This window comes from Pinus tabuliformis, chromosome 9, assembly GCF_031772625.1.
Source record: "Pinus tabuliformis cultivar Carrire ecotype Pingquan chromosome 9, CPIR1, whole genome shotgun sequence".
Lineage (NCBI taxonomy): Eukaryota > Viridiplantae > Streptophyta > Pinopsida > Pinales > Pinaceae > Pinus > Pinus tabuliformis.
Window position 1 is genome coordinate 212,528,421 of NC_142307.1, and position 18,431 is coordinate 212,546,851.

At 37.6% G+C, this 18,431-nt stretch overlaps 1 pseudogene across 4 annotated transcripts in view; it reads left to right on the top strand.

The window, feature by feature from the left end:
* The window catches only part of LOC149147904 (metal tolerance protein A1 pseudogene), a 28,207-nt pseudogene extending 11,230 nt beyond the window's left edge, over positions 1-16,977 (top strand). For all 4 annotated transcript variants that reach the window (XR_016263574.1, XR_016263572.1, XR_016263571.1 and 1 more), the window contains one exon: positions 15,365-16,977. The product of XR_016263574.1 is annotated as a metal tolerance protein A1 pseudogene, transcript variant X4 (transcript). The remainder of the gene's footprint in view (positions 1-15,364) is intronic.
* The last annotated feature ends 1,454 nt before the right edge of the window (positions 16,978-18,431 follow it).

Here is an 18,431-nt window from a genome sequence, read left to right on the forward strand (position 1 = left end):
TCACCTTGTTAACAATGTCAAATAATCAAAATATCTAATTGTTTCATTAGTTGACTTTAAATTGTGAGGCATAAGTAATACCAAAGTTTTTATTCTTCAATTTGTTGAGAAACCAAGTACTAGATAGTTTAATGATTGATTCCTCTTTCTTGATAATTACTTGTGAATATTAGTTGTCTTCTTATTAATTTTTATGTTCTCTTCATCAAGCAACTATAGAAAAATTCAAAGCATAAAGGTCACAAAGAGAAAGAAAACCAAAAATTAGGCTCTAAGCCACGGCAAAACCCCACAAGGGGGAAAACCCAACAGTGCTTCTCTTATAGAATCAGATCAAAATGAGATATCCATGACTGAAGACCAAGACCAAGACTGTCATAAAGATCCAAGTCAACTCTCTTCCAATCAAATCAAAGTCAACAAAAGTCAACGTTAGTTAAATCTCTGAAATTTGGTCAAACCGCATAAAATTTCGGCCTTGCAATAGAAGCCAAATTTCGACCTTGTAACAACCTCGGAAAAACAACAAAAATTTCACACTTTTGAGTAGAACTAGGGAAAAAACTGGACTTCTCTCTCTTCTTTGACTTGCTTCTCTCTCCTTTGACTTTCACTGCTTTTTCTTCTTGTTCTTGCATAGAAATCGATGTGATGTGATGAGTGATGAATGATCTTCCAAGAGGTCGAAGTGTCTTGTATTTATAGCTATCCAGGAGGGTCAAAGAGTTGTCACATAGGCCGACTTGTCCAAGGAGGGCCGACTTGGTCTTGTGTTGACTCTTTGATTCCAAATGGGAGTTGACTGTAATACATTTCTTTTGACTCTTAATAAATTCTTTTTGACTCAATTCACTCTATAAGCATGGAAAACATGATTTTGACCAAAAAAATAAAAATAATAATAATGAATATAATAAATATATCAATGATGAAAATTACATTTTATTATATTACGAAGACCGATGCTAGTTACATTTTTCAACACTCCCTCTTAACTAGGGAGGTATTCATAATGACACAATAGAGTACTCTCAAGTTGAAATATTCATCTAAGAAAGGATTCAAATTGATAAGAGTCAATGATGATTTGCATCATCATGGCCATCGTTGTCAAAATAGCAAGGCCTTGACTAACATGCTCTATCTCTCCACTAGATTAGAGCACAATTTTGGGAGGCATAAATTTGGACAACACTGCCTCTCAAGGCACATATCCCACCCAGGCGTTCCTAAGGTATGACCTCACAGGACCATTTCCTAATCCAAGGAGAAGTACGGCCTTCAGACTATTCTTTACCAAGTCCATGTATCCAACTTAGGATTTTAATCCCAATCAACCATAATACATGACTTAAGAATGTGCATCCTTGATGCTTATCCAATCCAACATTCTCCCTACTAATATTTTACTAGGCTTACCACTGTTAGTCCTAGCCATTGTACATGACACATGGAGAACACAGTGTCCACCCTTCCTCCCTCTCAACCAAGGACGAGATATCCATAAGGCCAAGCTTGTCTCTTAAATACTCAAGCTTCTTGTTAGGAAGACTTTGTTAATATATCTGCTATTTGCTCGTCAGTGTACATGTACTGTAGCTTTCACAACTCCATCTTGGACCATGCTTCGAATATAGTGGTACTTGATATTAATGTGCTTCAACCTCGCATGAAAAATGAGTTCTCTGTCACCTTTAGTCAACTTTGGTTGTCACAACATATATTTTTGAATTTAACTATTGTTCAAACAGATCATCAAGCAACTTACGAAGCCAAACTGCTTCTTGACTAAATTCACTGGTTGCCATTTATTCAACTTCAACAGTACTTAGCACAACTGAATCTTGTTTTTTGCTCATCCATGAAACCATAACAAATCCCAAACAAAAAACCACGTGTAGTATATTTTCCATCTGCATCACTGCCTGCCTAATCTGAATATGTGTAGCCCAATAATTAAATCTCATTTCTTATAACATATCTCAAGCAATGATGTATGGTCCCATAAAGATATCTTAAGATGTGCTTAGCTGCTATCGATTGATCATGTCTAGGCTCCATATGAAACTGACTAAGAGTGTTTATTGCAAAACATATATTTGGTCGGTTGTTAATGAGGTACATTAGAGAACCAATCAATTGTTTGCAAGATGTTTGTTAAAATTGGCAACTAGGGCCAAATTCCACTTTGGACAACTCAATCGATGGAGATGATTATTGCATTGAATTCCTCTTTTCGTGAGGACCAAAATTGACCTAAAGGTCATCAAATTTGGACAAGGAAAGACATGTTTTTGAGGTCAAGCCCACACGTGCAAATTGTCAAGGTTAACGACATCATCATGTAGGCTCATGAAGTCCAATGGACATGTCCTTTAACCCTCAATGACTCGTATAAATAAGAGAGACCTCAAACCTCATTTGACATCATCACAACTCATCAATTCTCTCTCCTCATCTGATTGGGTCATACAAATTGCAAGAGCAACTCATCTTCTCTCACACGTGGCTGAAAGAGGACAAATTTCAGAAGGTCGAATTTTAGGATATGTTGTAGGGTTTGACCAATGTTGACTAGGGCTATTTTGACCTCCTTTGACTATGGTTTTGTGCCAAAATTTCTGTTTTGCAGGGCCATGTTAATTGGCACAAAACTGGGGTTTTTTGGGTTTGTTGACTAGGGTGACTGCAAGACAAAAGTGTAGACTTTGACCAAGTTTGACTCTATTTTGGAATTGTTTTGGGTTGACTTTGACCAACAAAGAAGGCCAAGTTTTACTAGGTTTGACCGAGCTACATTGTGGACTGTTTACTATTGTGTTGACTAGTGCTGTCTTTGTGGTTAGGGCTGTTGTCTGTGGCTATCTTGAAGCAAAAAAATCATAGATTGACTAGGCTTTTTTGGACAATGGTTTTAATAATCTATTGGCAAGTCATTTTTGACTTTATTTTACTCTCTCTTTGCTAAACATTTGATATAATAATAAGAAGAATTGATCAAAACGTTTTCCCCATCGTGGGGGTTTTCCCTGGCATTCACCAAATTGTGGTGTTCTCTTGTCTTGGCTTGTGTTTTGCTTTTATGGTTCATGGTCTATCTATAATTTCTGTCAATGTGATGATTAATGTGATTTCTATTAAATTGGAAATTGTCATTGGGCTACGAAAAGGACATTGAAGTACTTGTTGCAAGTATAGGACATACAATTGCTATCTAAAATTAACATGGATTCAGAGCCCAGGTGAAGACAAAGCCAAAGGACAAGCTCAATGACAAATCTGACTATCATGCATGGAAGATGACTTTGGACTTGACTTTGGAGGAGTTTGAAGTATTGGACTATGTGCAGGGAAAAATGGTGGAGCCTTCTTCAAATTCACCTGCTGCTGAGAAAATGAAGTATTGAAAAGGTGAGGTTAAAGCAAAGAAAATTTTGATTGACTCTATTCAAAAGCATTTGATTGCCTATATTTATGATATTGGGAACTTCTAAGGAAATGTATGACAAGCTGACGGGAATGTTCAAAGTGAACAATGCAAATCAAATTCTATTTCTCAAGAACAAGTTGAAGGATATCAAGATGGATAAAGGGGAAGCTATCCAATCCTACTTAATGAGAATAACTCAAATCAAGAATGACCTATTATCTATTGGAGAAGTTATCACTGATAGGGAGCTCACTCTCATTGTACTTGGACGTCTTTCAAGGCCGTGGGATGTATTTACCACCACCATTCTCAACAATGATAGGATACTTGGTTCCGATGAGCTGTTGGCTAGATGCACTCAAAAGGAAAGAAGGATGATGGAGAGAGGTAAGTCCTCCAATGGAAATGAACCTACTGCCTTCGCCACTCATGCAAAAAGGGAGAATAAAGCTGGTCCAAGGAGATAGGGTCAAGGTTCTAAGAAGGGATTCAAAGAAGGAAGAAAAGAAAGATGCTACAATTGCAACAAGTTTGGCAACTATGCTAGAGAATGCCCTCAGAAGAAAAACTCTCCAAGGGATGATGACAACATCAACCACAACAATTTCAAAGGTAATGGCAATCAAAGGAACAACAAATTCAACAACAAAGGAAAGAGGAATGCTCCTGCTACTCAAAATGGAAATGGTTGACCTCCCAAGAGGACAAAAAATGCCAGGTATGATGAAAGTAATGTTGTAGAAAAACAAGATGAGTTTGATCTCATTTCCTCTCTTTCCACCGCCTCTCCCCCGTATACTTTGGATCATTGGTTGATTGATAGTGGAGCCTCAAGGAACTTCACTGGATATAAGGAGGTCCTCTCAAATTTGGTTGAAAATAAAACTAATTTAAAGATCATACTTTGAGATAATGCCACCTACCCAGTGAAAGGGATAGGTATTGTCACTCTTCACTTGAACCAAGGTCAAACCATTCATCTATAAGATGTGTTGTATTTGCCTGATTTGAAAAAGAACCTAGTGTCTATTTCTGCGATGGAAGATAAAGGCTTCAAGGTAGCATTCATTGACAAAAAGGTATTTATTTGGCGTAGAAACCCTAAAGATGCATTCAATCTTGGATTTAGGATTGATGATCTTTATCAAGTTGGTGGAAGTCCTTTGGGAGCTTTGGCGAGTCATACTTCTCTTCAATGTGAATTATGGCACCAAAGATTTGCCCATCTACATTACAAACCCTTACTTGGGGCAAGGAAGATGGTCACAGGTATGCTCGATTTTAACATGAATCATGAAGGAGTGTGTCAGGGTTGTGCCACTGAGAAACATACAAAAGGGACTATTTCCTTCTAGTGAAAGCAAGACAATGGATATTCTTCAATTAGTCCATTCTGACCTATCTGGTGCTTTGCTCGTAACCTCATTGGGAGGACACACATATTATGCAATCTTTGTGGATGACTTCTCACGCAAAACATGGATCTATCTCTTGAAGAGGAAGGATGAAGTGTTCAAATGGTTCCGTTCTTTCAAGGCATTGGTAGAGAATTAAACAGGGAAAAAGATCAGGATATTAAGGACCGACAATGGAACTGAATATGAATCAAATGAATTCAATGACTTTTGCAGAGAGGTTGGCATTAAGAGGGAGACACCTGTTCCATACACTCTTGAGCAAAATGATGTTGCTGAAAGGAAGAGTCCAACAATCATGGAAGCCACTCGTGCCATGCTCCATGATCAAGGTCTATGGAAGTTCTTATGGGGAGAAGTTGCCAAAACTGTTGTATATGTTCAAAATAGGAGCCATGATCAAGCGTTGGATTTCAAGACACTTGAGAAAGTTTTCACTGGTAAGAAAGCTGATGTTTCTCACTTTAGAATCTTTGGTTGTCTGGTATATTTTCATGTGCCTAAAGAGAATGAATTAGTTGGAAGCTTCCGGGAAGAAAAGAATATTGGTTGGCTATAGTGAATATTCAAAAGAATATAGAATCTATGTGCCTGGTCAAAGATATGTGGAAGTAAGCCGTGATGTCATCTTTGATCAAGACATTGCCCTCGGAAAAGCCAAAGAGCTCCTTATCCCAAGGAAGGACGGTGGTTATGTTGCGGAAAACTAGGATGAACCTTTGACGGAATGAGCCTATGCTCGATATTAAAGGCCCAATGGATCCTATTGATCCACCTCCTTGTGATCCCTCTACCTCAAGGAAATGTCCACTATGGCTCAAAGATACTCTTGAAGATGTTGAAAGACATTGCTCTAAGAGAGGCATCTCGTGAAAGTAAGAAGCCAAATAGGTATCAAGGTTATTTGGCTATTATACTTTATGAGTACTATTGTTCAAGCTAAACGATGCATGTTCGAGGAAGCTGTAAAACACCAAGTGTGGAAGGATGCTATGAATGAGGAATATGAATCGATCATGAATAATGATGTTTGGGACTTAGTGCCTAGACCTAAAGACAAGTCTGTGGTCACCTCAAAATGGTTTTACAAAATTAAACATGCAGCTGATGGGAGTGCTGAAAAATATAAGGCTAGGTTCGTTGCTTGTGGCTTCTCTCAAAAGGAAGGAGTGGAGTATGACAAGATATTTGCACCAGTTGCCTGATATACCATTATTTGATCTATTATTGCTCTCGTTGCATTTTTGCATAGCTTGCTTAAGGAGGAAGTCTACTTGGAACAACCTTAGGGAGTTGGGGTTCAAGATCGAAGGACACATGTTTGCAAGTTGAAGAAAGCTCTCTATAGGTTGGAGCAAGCCCCTAAGGATTGGTATGAGAGGATTGATAGTTATCTTGTGAAGTTGGGGTTTACTAGAAGCTATGTTGATCTAAACCTATACTTCGAGGTTGAAAAGGACATGCCTCTTATATTGGTCTTTTATGTTGATGATCTCTTTCTAACAGGTGAAGACCCTCTCATTTATCAATGCAAGAGGGAGTTGACTTTTGAGTTCTTGATGAAGGACCTAGGACTGATGCATTACTAGGTCTGGCAAAAGGCAGGTGATATTTTACTTTCTCAAAGAAAATACATTGTGAAACTGCTAGAGAGATGCGGGATGGTGGAATGCAAGTCTGTGTCTACTCCAATGGAAGTCAACTTCAAGATGCTATGTGGAAGTGTTGCTGGGCTTGAATTGGCAAATCCTTTTGAGTATCGACAACTTGTGGGGGCCTCGATGTTCTTCGTAAACTCCCATTTGGACATATGCTTCATTGTAAATTGTTTGAGTCAATTTATGGTTGAGCCTCATTACATACATTGGATTGTTGCTAAGAGTCTCTTGAGATATTTCTGTGGCATAATTAACTATGGGCTGAGATACACTGCTGGGAATTTGAGGCTACATGGATATTCTGACGCTGACTAGGCTGGCAGTGTGGTGGATAGAAAGAGCATGTCAGGATGTTGCTTCTCATTGGGATCTGTTTCGATTTCTTGGATGAGCAGGACATAGAAATTGGTTGCTCTAAGCACCACCGAGGTTGAATATATTGCTGCTAGTATGGCTTGTATGGCTCAAAACCAATATTGCACGACTCGTACTCGTATAAGACTAGTCACGCTATTGATTTGTTGACTCGTATAAGACTCAGGAACGACCTGTATAAGACTCGTCAAAATACAAAAAAACGTTAAAATATGGTAAATTTTAAGCACAAAAAAGAAAGTAATGACAATTCCAATCCTTGTAAGTTATGAAAACCACAATATATGTGATAATTCATAACATCATCTCATATCTATAAAGTACAACATAACATATTTGATTTTTGTAAGCAAAACATTCAGATATTGAATAAGAAAAGGACTCACGATTCTATAATTAAAATAAAAAATGTCAGCAAGTTCAAAATTCAAATACATGTCATAAATGATAAGTGATTGTCTCATAACACTCTTTCCAACATTTAGGATCACTAGCCATCTAAAAACCAACAAACAAATCAATGTGAAAAGTGCTCAAAATGATTTTGGAACACTCAAAATTGTTAGTATACAAAACCCAAAAAACACCAAGTGAAATGATAGAATGAAAGATATCAATTTCTACACTATGCAACTAAGGAAAAGCCAATGTAACTTGACTTTTTCATAGCTGATTTTATTGTTGTTAGGACAACAACTAATTTAACATTCAAATACTAGATTTAGCAAATGAAAATCTTCAAAATCAAACCACGAGATATTGAAGAGAATTTGATGTGCAAGAAAAGAACGAAATATCTTGGAGAAATCTTCAAAGGTTTAGAGGTGAAACTTGGTGCAAGGTGGGAATGAGCTTCTTTTGTATTTGAAGATGGGTACTTCAACCGAGGAGGATCCCAAATCTTCAAATTTTTAGGCCCCTGCCATTCCTTAAGATCTTTGCCAAGAAAATTATTAGTAGATAGGTGCCCCTACACATGAAACCTTGAAAATAAGTCAGCCAACCGGGATGAACATATAAATTTAGGATTTCGAAGTATAAGGAAAAGAAATAAACCAATCAAATAACCAAATTTGAAGAGTCTATTCTTACTAGGTGACAACACTCCTTCAAAGGCTCCTATTACAACAATAATAAAGCATTCCTCATTTCCAAAAAAAACGTTTTTTTTTTTGCCTTTTGAGGGTCGACAGGTCTTATAAGGGTTTGATGCAGGTCTTATACCGGTATTCGGGTTTAATAAAATACTCGTTGAGTCTGGGTCTTAAGTGCCAGTTCTATGTGAGTGACCCGGCTCGCTATAGAACCCGCCAAGACCCACGGGTACTCACGGGTCTTATGCATGTGGTGCTTCACTGGTCAAAACTTCTCACACTGGCCCAGGGTCTAGCTGCCCACACAGGCTTTGTGTCAGTTTGCCTCTATGCTACCTCTTTCTGCGTCACCCTGTTCCTGCTCTACATCTTGCTGCCTTGCACTCTCAAAAGATGCTAATGCCCTCTCTCTGCCTTTCTCACCTGCAACTCTTCCTTTGATTCAATTCTCTTGCCGAACTTTTTTTTTTAGGCACAGGGTGAATCGATAACTTCCAGACCTAATCTAAGGAAGACTCAGGATCAATTCTCGTCGCTGCCACTATAACACCAAGAGTACATCCAACAACCTGCAAGCAAATATACTAATTTCTTATGATTTCGGCAAGAGCTGAGACTCACGAACAAGGGGAGTCTACTCCTTGAGCCGCACACCATAACAAGATAATATACTCAGTGTAATTTGACCCTTGACCTCGTGGGTTTCACCCAAAGAACTTAACTGCCACACCACACATCATTGTATTCTCTTGCTGAACTTTGACCAGTGAGAAAATCATTCTTACTTGGGTAACTGAGTATCTGCCTTTGGTGTATTCTCCAAGTGCCTCTCAAGCCTCCTCTTATAATCCTCTCATTGATCAATCAACGGTTCAGATTAGATTCTAATCAATGGCTAGGATCATATTGACTTGATCTCTGCCTTCTAGAAGTTTCACCCACAGTTTAGATTAATACCCATTAATTATTTTAATTTTATAAGTTTAGACTTAGGGTCCCATTAAAAATAATTAATCATTTTAATAAAACTGTCTCTGGGTGGAATTTCCCAAAACCATTTCTGGGTATTGGAGAATGCATGTGTCTAAGACTCTGTGCAAATTTTGAGACTTAGAGCACATCCGATGCTACCAGAAATCAACAAAGTACCTCTAATCTGGCCAATGAGTTGGGAAAAGTGGATAGTGATCATAGCACTATAGATGGACGTATTGTGTACCGCCTTACTTTCTATGTCTAGGATGTATGGTGTTCAACAACTTGATTTGGGATCAAATCCGATTAGGGTTCTACCTCTGGAATGACTTTTGTCAGTGGAGAGTGGCAAGGTCTTGTGATTCACTCTTAATTGCTTCTTCATTATTACATCAGTGTTCAACAGAGTTGAGATGAGATGCAAAGATGGTACATGATGGCATGATAATGGATGGATTGGCAGGTAGAATTCTCCCTATTTGAGAGGGAGTGTTAAAATTGACAACTAGGGCCAAATTCCACTTTGGACAGCGCAATTGATGGAGATGACTATTGCATTGAATTCCTATTTTCAAGAGGACCAAAATCGACCTAAAGATCATCAAATTTGGACAAGGAAAAATATGTTTTCGGGGTCAAGCCCACACGTGCAAATTGTCAAGGTTAGCCACATCATCATGTAGGCGCATGAAGCCCAATGGACATGCCCTTTGACCCTCAACGACTTGTAGAAATAAGAGAGACCTCAAACTTCATTTGGCATCATCACAATCATCAATTCTCTCTCCTCATTTGATTGGGTTGTACAAATTGCAGGAGCAACTCAATTTTAGGAGGCCGAATTTTCGGATTTGTTGCAGGGTTTGACCAACGTCGACATGCCTATTTTGACCTCCTTTGACTGCGTTTTTGTGCTAGAATTTCTATTTTGGAGGGCCACATTAATTGGCACAAAAATCGAGGTTTTTTGGGCTTGTTGACTACGCTGATAGCAGGACAAAAGTGTAGAATTTGACTAAGTTTGACCGATTGTTCTGAAACTATTTTGGGCTATCTTTGACCAGAAAAGAAGGTCGAGTTTGACCAACTACATTGTGGACTGTTTGGTGCTATGTTGACCAACGTTGACTTTCTGGTTAGGGCTATTCACTGCTGCTACCTGGAAGCAGGAAAATCACAGATTGACTAGGTTGATTTGGACAATGGTTTTAATAATCTATTGGCAAGTGAATTTTGACTTTATTGTACCCTTTCTTTTTGTTGAAGATTTGATGTAATAGTAAGAAGAATTGATCAAAGAGTTTTCCTCATTTTGGGGTTTTCCCCTGGTATTCACCAAATTTTGGTGTTCTCTTGTCTTGGCTTGTCTTCTGATTTTATTGTTCATGTCCTATCTATAGTTTTTGTCAATGTGATGATTAATGTGATTGCTATTAAATTGGAATTTTTCATTGGGATGCTAAAAGGACATTGAAGTAATTGTTGCAAACATAGAACATACCATTGTTATCTAAAATTAACAATGTTGGATCAACAAAACTTGAGTTTGAACTCCTTAGGTTCAAATTGGTGGTCATAGGTGTTGTCATGGGTTTACTCCGTGTTGAAAACGTCGGTATTGGCAAAATATCGGTGAGGGTCCTAAAAACATCTTATCAGAAATATCGGTGAAAATATCGGCAAAATATTGGCAAACATAAAAAAATCAATTTTTGCAGATTTTTAAACATAGTTGATATTTTCAAAATATGGCGATATTTAGCTGATATTTTCAAAATATGGCGATATTTTGCCGATATTTAGAAAATATCACAATATTTTCAAAACGCGAAAATATCGCGATATTTACTCAGCGATATATCGTTTTGCCGAAAAAATATCGTTGAAATATCAGCGATATTATCAACACTGGGTTTACTATCCATCATCCCAAATTTCTGTAGAATCTTGATCACATATTTTCCTTGACCAAGATAGATCTTGCCAAGTTTTTACCAAACTTTGAATCCTAGGTAATAGTGCATTAGTCTAAGATCTTTCATATCAAATTTAGTTGCCAGTTCCTTCTTGCATTGACAAATACAATGCTCCATGTCTGATATCAGTTAGTCGTCTACATAAAGTAATATGATCACAACCTCATTCTTTACAACCTTGATGTAGAGGTTTGGATTTGCAGTACTTTTGACGAAAGCAAGTCTTAATATGTTGGAAACACTGGGGGGGTGAATCAATATTTCTTTTACAATTGTTATTTTACCAGTTTTAGATCACTTATAAATTGGACACAAAATGAACTATACAAAACTTTTCCATATTCAAGTCAAGCTTGTTGCAATGATGGTAGTTCCTTTGCAGGTTATGTCATCTCTGTAAAGGTTATTAACATTAATACAGAATCTCAAAACCATTAATGCATTTTTAGAAATTGCAGAGGTAATCAAGAAAATTACCGAGCGAATGGATAATTCAAAGAAAACTCAAGCTACAAGGAGGAGGTACATGTGAAAGCTATTGGGACCATCGTAAGACAGAGGAGTTGATTGCAAAATGGAAACAAGTTTTCTATACATGAAATTGACTTTCAAATTGCTCAAGGAATCGCCTTCAAAGTTCATTTATGAAAAGAATATTGCCAAAAGGTTTAGCACAAAATGGTTTTCTACACAATTTCATTTGCCCGAGAACAATTTTTTTTCTTGTTGCAACGGAAACTAAAATGTTATTTTAGCTTTAGATGGAAGCTTCTACAGGATTGCAAGGAAAATTTTAAAGTGCAATTTACAGGTTAGTAATGTATTGGTTTGCAAAGATTCAACTAGATTTGAAAAATCTCTAGTAGGTAGGCTTCAAGGTCCAGATTTTGAACTTGGCTCTGATACCATGTGTAAGAGCTCTATCCTAGGGCTTTCTAACAGATCTATTTCTGATGAATTTAAATGCAATAAGAGGCAATAATTTACTTTCTTACAAGACTTTTAAATAAATAAAATTTTACCATTTACATTTTAATCCTTATAACTTATGGTGAACATATCATTTTAATAAAATTTACATGAGTAATCTATAGAGGATACCTGTACCGGTGGCTGGTGGAGATACCTTTGAGTTGCTGCTCTTGCTGAACGCTCCTCTTGACTGACCCAACTGGATTTACTTTCCAGTCAACTAGGAAATAAATCCCTAGCCCAGGAAACCTCCACACGTTACGTAGCCCTTCGAGTCCAAGTCCAACCAGATGTAGTGTGTGTTTCCAATATCAAGGTAAACAATATTTCCCTCCTCTCAATTAACCCAAGAAACTTCCACAGATCCCTAGGTTTCCAAAATCATAAGCAAGATCCAACATCCCCTTTTCTCCCTTCCCCCTTCCCTTTTATACACTCTCTTTTTCATTTCAACCACCTCTCATTAATGTCATTAACTTCTCATCCATCATTACAGTTGACTTTTCTTCTCCCAAGTAAATATGGGAGTACATTTGGAAATGTGATATGAATATAAAATTTGGAAATTAATGGGAGAGGACCATGTCTTCTCCCTTGTAAATCTAAAAGTACATTTGGGAATGTGAGATATATATATATATATAATTAATTAAATGGAGAGGACTATGCCTTCTCCCAAGTAAATGTGAGAGTACATTTGGGAATGAGATGTAATTAAATGGAGAGGACCATGTCTTCTCCCAAGTGAATGTGAGAGTACATTTGGGAATGTGAGATGTAATTAATCGGAGAGGACCATGTCTTCTCTCTAGTAAATGTGAGAGTACATTTGGGAATGTGAGATGTAATTAAATGGAGAGGACCATGTCTTCTCCCTAGTAAATGTGAGGGTACATTGGGGAATGTGAGATGAATATATATATTGATAATTAATTGGAGATGACCATGTATTCTCCCAAGTAAATGTGAGAGTACATTGGGGAATGTGAGATGAATATATATATTATTTGAAATAATGAAAGGAGACCATATCCTACCTAAGATTCAATTTGAGAAGGCAAGTTGGGAATTTGAATAATAGAAATCATGAATTTTATATTAGACAATAAATTTATTGTTTCCCAAATGAAGGTATTTACCAATATTTCTCAATATTTTCAGGTAATGTAAACATTAATAAAATTTGCAGGATAAGATTTAAGTGGGGCATTACAGTTTTGAGGCTGCAATTTCAACATGGCCATAACTTCTTCAATATTACTCAAGGTCGTTATTATGATCCCATCTCTGAAATGGCACCACAACTTTGCTTCTGATGGCCCTAATGACACTGTAACTAGTTCATAAATAGAGAGAAAATTGTGCCACAAGAATTTTTCGCGAGGGTTTTCAGTTCACAACTTGAACTGGTTGTAACCTACATGATACTCCTCAAAAATCACTATTATGATCCGAACTTTGAAATGGCATGATAACATTACTTCTGATGGCACTTGTGTGACTACAATCTAGTTCACGAACAGAGATAAAATTGTGCTGTAAGAATTTTATGTGAATGTTTGCAGCTGCAACTTGAAATAATTGTAACTTATGCTAACTTCTCATATCGCTATTATGACCCCAATTAAGAAATTGCAAGGCCACTTTGCTTTTGATGGCGTTGGGGAAATTGCAATCTGGTGAATGCGCTGAGAGAAAAGTACACTGCAAGGAAATCTGTGAAAAAGAAAAACAATTGCTTCCCCTATCAAGAAAATGCTTTGATACCATTGTTTAGGATCCTTGATGCTTAAGATGTATCACAAACCATATGTCGAAGAAACACTGGGATGGCTTCAATATTTCATTAAATCAGAATACCTTTAAAGTAGGGTTACACCATATGCATGTAACAATTCCATTTCTACCTCATAAGGACTCCATATATATGTCTACGTAGCAACCCTAACCATGACCACTAGTGCCCCCTACATTAATGACTTGGCCATGTTACGTTTATTTAATGCTAACTACTTAATGGGCTTTATTTAATAACTAACATAGTGGACATAGTCCAAATTGCATTAATCAGCTACCATATGCATCCAACCTATCATTAATTTTAATGGCCCGAGGTCCTTATTACATCACTGGCCAGGAATCCCACCACATTGGCTGCAAAGAAATACCTTGACTTAAAGTCACATAATGAGGAATATATCCACTTATAGTAGGTTTAGACTGAAGTTGGACTAAAGTGATTTTTGATGAAAGGATTGAATTTGACTCAAACAACGCCCATGACGTATAAAGGGTTGATTCAAGATTGACTTTTCTAATTCTTGTCCTATGCAATTGTTTACGGACAGTAATTTAGCTTCTGTGACTTTACCAGTAAAGCCAAGAAAATGATTTAGTTCTTGTCTCTGTCAAAGGTTCTGAGAAATGATTTAGGTTTTTGTGTATCTGTGAATGGTTCACTACAAGTAATTTAGCTTTTCCAGGAGACGAATTGAAAATGAGTTGGAAAGAGAGAATTACTCGTAACGTAGATTAACCCAATGTGAAGTTCAAGTTTAGTGTAAACATTATGAGAATGAGTTGGCAGGGATGCTGAAGTATGTTCCAAGAGGTTTGAAAAACAAGTCTTCACGAGTGTCTGCGACAAGTAGAACTTAGATGTTTGGCGAAGCCAAGACAAAGGTGAAACAAAAGTAGATGAAAATGAACATGCGAGGGTTCTGATTCGCTATTGTTGGGGTTGACTGAATGAGATTAGTAATATATTTTTCAACTGAAGCTTAGAATCTAACATTTCAGAATAATATTCGAAGAATTTTCCATCTTTATTATTAGTTACTTGAATCTCCATATTTCAATGATTTGAACTTATAACTTGCCTTTGTAGTTTTTATAACTAAAAGCAACAAAATTAGAAGTCTGAATCATAATTATTCAGCTTAGTTTTTACCAGCCTCTCAATGCTCAAAATTTTCGTATTGTATTCTTGGACAATTAAGATATATCCTTGAGCCTTCTGTATTAGTTTAATTTGTTCTCCTGGGACTCATTTTCTTTCTCCTCGACTTTCTTTTTCTTAAATGAGATATGTCCTTGAGCCTTTTCTGTTAGTTTAAATTGCTCTCCTGGGATTCATTTTCTTTCTCCTTCACATCCTGCTTTATATTGTTTCACATTTCAGTTCTACTCTGGCAGTCGTTATATCAATACTTGATTATTGCGGTATTATCGTTCCATTGGATGGGTAAATGGTTCTACATGTATCAAGCTTGAAATATTTAAATTTAATTTCAGATTATGGTTATCATCGTAGTGCTCAAACCCATTATCTGTTCCTTTGTATGAAAAATCCTTTTTTATCTCATTATAGATTGCGTGGAATCATTTATACGATCATTCTCTCAGGATTTAAAATTTTTTTTAAACCCTTGGGTATATTTTGCCTGAAGTTTTCCTGGTGGTTTTTCAGATGGCTGGTGACGATTCAAGCCGCAAGGATGGTGGAAAAGATGACCGTGCAAGTGCAGAAACACAAATTACTAGGCATGGCACTGAAATGGGAACTATACAATGTGGGTCAGGTTGTGGTTTCTCTGATGCAGCAAGTCGTGTTGCAGATGCAAAGGAACGATCAGCATCAATGACCAGGCTCTGGGTAGCTATAATCTTGTGTCTGATTTTTATGGGTGTTGAGGTGGTTGGTGGTATTAAGGCAAACAGTCTGGCAGTCCTCACGGATGCTGCCCATTTGCTATCAGATGTAGCTGGATTTGCTATTTCCCTGTTTGCAATATGGGCAGCAGGTTGGGAAGCAACTCCTCGTCAAACTTTTGGCTTTTTTCGTCTTGAGATTTTAGGTGCACTTGTGTCCATACAGCTTATTTGGCTTATTACTGGGATTCTTGTCTATGAGGCTATTGACAGAATTATTCACAAAACTGGGAAAGTTAATGGGATGCTTATGTTTATTGTTGCAACATTTGGGCTTCTCGTAAACCTTGTCATGGTCTTTTTGTTGGGTCACAGCCATGGTCATGGTCATGGGCATGACCATGGTCATGGGCATGATGATGGTCATGGGCATGGAGAGGAACATGGCCAGGAGAATGACCATGAACATGGTCACAAACATAGTTATAATGTTGACCACAGACATGGTAGGGTGGGTGCTGATGATGGTCATGGTCATGGGCATGGAGAGGAACATGGACACAATGACGAACATGGCCATGAGCATGACCACGAACATGGTCACAAACATAGTTATAATGTTGACCACAGACATGGTAGGGTGGGTGCTGTTGTTGGTCAAGGCACACTAAGGGAACCTTTGTTATCGCCTCGGCATCTTGATAGTGAGCATCACAGTCATATCGATGACTCAGATGAAGGTTTTGCTCAAATAAATCCACAAGGAGGTACCCTCAGGGTAGATGAAGACATTGAAGCAGGGACAAGAGATAGTGTGTCACAGAAGAAGAATATCAATGTGCAAGGGGCATATCTTCATGTACTTGGTGACTTAATTCAAAGTATTGGGGTCATGATCGGAGGAGGAGTAATTTGGTGGAAACCTGAATGGAGAATAATTGATCTAATATGTACTCTGTTTTTCTCAGTTATTGTACTGGGAACCACTATCAATATGTTGAGAAGTATACTTGAAGTTTTGATGGAGAGCACGCCGCGGGAGATTGATGCCACAAGACTTGAAGAGGGGCTGGTGGCAATTCCTGGGGTATTGACTGTTCATGAACTGCACATTTGGGCCATTACTGTAGGTAAAAGCTTGTTGGCCTGCCACGTGAGGATTCAGGCAGATGCAGATGCTGACGTGATTCTCCAGAACGTGATAGGCTATTGTGAGAGGACTTATAAGATTAGTCATGTTACTGTTCAAATTGAGCGGGAGTCAATGTAGTCTAGGATCGTCCCTTGGTGCATAATTTTTTTTCTGTTGGATCTCGGGCTTTGGTTTATGTCATATGTATGTACTTTGGGCTTCTAGATGCATGGAGAATTGATATTTTTATGGCTGTGCACCTAATTTTAGAGTTCAATAATGCTTTGATGCAGTTGTTAGCTGTTATCTTATCTTACGGATTTTTTAAACTTAAATCAATGCATTGCTAAAATAAGACAAGATAATTAGAGACATGTGGATCCTCTTTTGGTCAAAGAGGATTATCACCAGAAAGATAGTTACAAACTGGTCTACGAAAAATGAATTTGTAGCATGGTTGCAAGTCGATGTTTTTGCAGGCTTTCCTTCCTTTTTTTGCTATTTCTCGCTATTTGTTACTGTTCTAGGATTTTTCAAACATGCAAATTTGTTGTATTACGGTGTTGATTGATAATTATATCAGAATATTTTGAAATTTGAATAGCTAACGAAAATTGGCATACTAAGTTGTAGTAAATAAAGTCAACGTATTGTCAAGTCAGCAAAGTGACACCTATCCTCTGGATGAACTAATTTAGTGACTAAATTTTTTGGGAAGGGCTGCCATCTTTTCCGTTCTCTCGGCAAAACAGTATTAATTATTTACAAGAGTATATAGACGATAATTAATATAGGAGTATTTAGACGAGCCAACTGCACCTGTAGTCATTTAAGATTGCAGTTACATGAAAGCTTCCCTTTCTGTGCTTTTGGTAGTACTTAACATTCTCCACCCAGCTGGATATTTTACACGTGAAAGCACAAAATAAATACTGAAGTCGGGATATGGTCAAGACAAACATGATAGAAAAGACTACCAAGGTTGGGATATTCTCATGTCAAACTTTATTGGTCGGTTGGTCAAAAGGGGTGGTGATGTTCTTTCAAACAAAGTTTCAATTTTAATTGACTGGGTGGTATGTTACCCCCTTCCTCTTTGGATGTTATGCAAACACAAGCTTGTCGAGCATGCTGATGTGGGCAAAGTTCTAGCCCTAAAGTAGCTGTCAGTATTCCCTTTATCGTGAGCGGGATGAGGAATGGAAATGCAAACCGGCTAAAATTTCCTCCAGCCCGTTAATTTTCTTCATTAAAACGGTTGGAACGGTCACCAGAGTTATCAATATCTGACCAGTGTTTTAGTTTTGAAATACCTACCCTGAGATTCGTGAGGTTGATTGGGGAACGCTAAAATATTATAAAGAAGGCATACCTTCAAAAGTTTCAGACTTGATAGTTTGAACCACAAAAACAGTTACAGCCAAGATGGACTTGATGCCAGTGGGTCAAGAGCGGTCGGAACTTAAATGGTTATTAGTATCTTTTTTATCTGAGCTGAATTATACTTTCAGGTTCTCATATAAGTCTTTTATACACCTGAGGTTAACTGAAACCTTCTTGAGATCCTTTTTCTAGAAACTTGGTATTCTCGAGATTTCAAAAAGGCGATGTTGTCCTTGCATTTTCATATCTCTTCAGTTAGCCTCCTAAACCCTTGTTGACAGGCATCAAATTGTCTTTTTAAACGCTGCATGTGGTGGTCTGTGAGGTGACCCGATTCCTTAGATATCCCCGGTTTCAGATCCCTGACATT